The sequence below is a fragment of the Chiloscyllium plagiosum genome, chromosome 29 (assembly GCF_004010195.1).
Source record: "Chiloscyllium plagiosum isolate BGI_BamShark_2017 chromosome 29, ASM401019v2, whole genome shotgun sequence".
NCBI classification, from domain to species: domain Eukaryota; kingdom Metazoa; phylum Chordata; class Chondrichthyes; order Orectolobiformes; family Hemiscylliidae; genus Chiloscyllium; species Chiloscyllium plagiosum.
Window position 1 is genome coordinate 39,917,194 of NC_057738.1, and position 3,555 is coordinate 39,920,748.

Sequence of the window (3,555 nt, forward strand, 5' to 3'; positions counted from 1 at the left end):
TGTTGTGGTTCTGTTCGCCGAGCTGGGAACTTGTGTTGCAGACGTTTCGTCCCCTGTCTAGGTGACATCCTCAGTGCTTGGGAGCCTCCTGTGAAGCGCTTCTGTAATCCGGCATTTGTAGTGGTTTGAATCTGCCGCTTCCGGTTGTCAGTTCCAGCTGTCCATTGCTGTGGTTAGTATATGAGGTCCAGGTCGATGTGCTTATTGATTGAATCTGTGGATGAGTGCCATATTTGTTCATATATTTGGTTGTTGAATGTGAAGTGTGTTGTGAGGCACAGGTCCAGTAGTTTGAGTATGCTGTCTTTGTTCATAGGTTCAATGTTCTGTTGTCTGTTCTGTATGTCCAGCAGGTTGGCTATTGTTTCTCTGGCTAGGGTTTTGTCGATAGAGGTGAACAGTGCCGTTACATTGAATGAGACCATGGTTTCTATGGCACTCATCCACAGATTCAATCAATAAGGACATCGATCTGGACCAAATATACCGACCACTGCAACGGACAGCTGGGACTGACAACCGGAAGCGGCAGATTCAAACCACTACAAATGCCGGAGGAAAGATCACAGAAGCGCTTCACAGGAGGCTCCCAAACACTGAGGATGTCACCTAGACAGGGGACAAAACGTCTGCAACACAAATTCCCAGCTCGGCGAACAGAACCACAACATCTATGACTCTATGATCAAAATGATACCTGGCTTCATCTGAGATCACTGCTAGCAGGTAATAGATTAATGACTTTGTTATTTGACACTTGTAAAGCTAACAAATGAAAATATGGTATAAAGATTTTTTTTTGTATTTAAACAGTGCCTTTTAAAAGCTCAGTACTTGCCAGAGTGATACACAGCGAATGAACTATTGAAGTGTAGCAATCAATTTGCACACAGCAAACTGCCTCAAATGGCAGAGTCACCAGGAAGAGCTCATCGGTGTGTGTGATGTTTCTTGACAGGGAAGACATCTGCAATCACTCCCCACTCTTCTTTCAAATAATACCATGGGATCTTTTATATGCAGACATAGTCTTGTTGCAATGTATCTTTCAGAAACAGGCATAGTACAGCTGTCCAAAACATTATGCCCTAAACAATTATTTTTTCTAAATTCACAACTCTAAAGTAAAAGTTGACCATAAAAACAGCATAATAAATTAGAAACAAAAACAGAAATTATTGGAAAAACTCAGCACGTCTGGCAGGATCTATGGAAAGAAAGCAGAGTTAAAGTTTTTGATCCAGTGACCATTCTTCAGAATTGACTGCAACTAGGAAAGAGGGTCACAGGACCCGTAATGTTAATTCTACTTTCTCTCCACAGATGCTGCCAGACCTGTTGAGTTTTTGTAACAGTGTGTTTTTGTTTGTGACTTCCAACATCCACAGTTCTTTAATTTTTTTTGTTTAGCATAATAAATCAATCAGCAAACACTTGAATTAAATTAGAAGTTACGTTACTGAGCTCATTACATGATACAAAATTCCCATTTGTTGGTGTATTGATTGTACTTTTAACATCTATACAATATTGTTCTGCTTATTTATTTTCTTTTAAGTAGCCATTAGATACTTCAGCTGAATTCTGTGGTCTATGGCATCACCTATTCAGAGAAATTGGCATTTTTGTATAGGGCACTTAAATCAAGAAAGAACTAAAGCCCTCAGGTTCAGTTCTTTTAAATAGACTACACCATACAGGTATAGCTGTTGTGGTTCTGTTCGCCGAGCTGGGAATTTGTGTTGCAGACGTTTCATCCCCTGTCTAGGTGACATCCTCAGTGCTTGGGAGCCTCCTGTGAAGCGCTTCTGTAATGTTTCCTCCGGCATTTGTAGTGGTTTGTATTTGCTGCTTCCGGTTGTCAGTTGTGGCTGTCCGCTGCAGTGGTCGGTATATTGGGTCCAGGTCGATGTGCTTGTTAATTGAATCTGTGGATGAGTGCCATGCCTCTAGGAATTCCCTGGCTGTTCTCTGTTTGGCTTGTCCTATAATAGTAGTGTTGTCCCAGTCGAATTCATGTTGCTTGTCATCTGCATATGTGGATACTAAGGATAGCTGGTCGTGTCGTTTCGTGGCTAGTTGGTGTTCATGGATGCGGATCGTTAGCTGTCTTCCTGTTTGTCCTATGTAGTGTTTTGTGCAGTTCTTGCATGGGATTTTGTACACCACGTTGGTTTTCCTCATGCTGGGCATCGGGTCCTTTGTCCTGGTGAGTTGTTGTCTGAGAGTGGCTGTTGGTTTGTGTGTTATGAGTCCTAGTGGTCGTAGTAGTCTGGCTGTCAGTTCAGAAATGTTCTTGACGTATGGTAGTGTGGCTAGTGCTTTGGGTTGTGGCATGTCTTCATTCCATTGTTTTTCCCTTCAGCATCTGTTGATGAAATTGCAGGGGTATCCGTTTTTGGCAAATACGTTGTAGAGGTGTTCTTCTTCCTCTTTTTGCAGTTCTGGTGTGCTGCAGTGTGTTGTGGCCCTTTTGAGTAGTGTCTTGATGCAACTTCGTTTGTGTGTGTTGGGGTGGTTGCTTTCATAGTTCAGGACTTGGTCTGTGTGTGTGGCTTTCCTGTATAACTTTGTGGTAAATTCTCCGTTTGGTGTTCTCTGTACCATCACGTCTAGGAATGGGAGTTGGTTGCCCTTTTATTCCTCTCTAGTGAATCTGATTCCTGTGAGTGTGGCGTTGATGATCTGGTGTGTGTTCTCTGTAACCATTAAAAACACAGAAATAGAGAACACACACCAGATCATCAACGCCACACTCATGCAGATGACAAGCAACATGAATTCGACTGGGACAACACTACTATTATAGGACAAGCCAAACAGAGAACAGCCAGGGAATTCCTAGAGGCATGGCACTCATTCACAGATTCAATCAACAAGCACATCGACCTGGACCCAATATACTGACCACTGCAGCGGACAGCCGGAACTGACAACCGGAAGTGGCAGATACAAACCACTACAAATGCCGGAGGAAACATTACAGAAGCGCTTCACAGGAGGCTCCCAAGTACGGAGGATGGCCCCCAGACAGGGGATGAAACGTCTGCAACACAAATTCCCAGCTTGGTGAACAGAACCACAACAATGAGCACCCGAGCTACAAATCTTTTCACAAACTTTGAGGTATTGCTGTAGCAGGATGGAGATTAAGGTTCACTTCTAAGGACAGGTGCATTGAAGAGACAATAAATCAGTTATATGGTCATATCTAAAATATAGAAGTACATGCATTTTAATACGGCAATTACATTTTGCACAACTCAGCAGGCTAACTTATTTATTACAACACAACTTTGTGAGCAATTGCAGAAGAAACCAGCCAAGGGTTATGTCAGTAAACTGAGAGGACATTGGCAGGTTCAGACACTTCTGCTCAACCATCAGCTCAGGCAGAAAATGGTTTTCCAAGAGCCTTGACTTGTGACAGAAACATTATTTACAACAACACTCCCCAGATACACAGACGGAATTAACACTCCCCCACCACGTATACACAGGTGGAATTAACACTCCCTCCCCTGGATTCACAGGCAGAATTAACTCCCCCCCCCC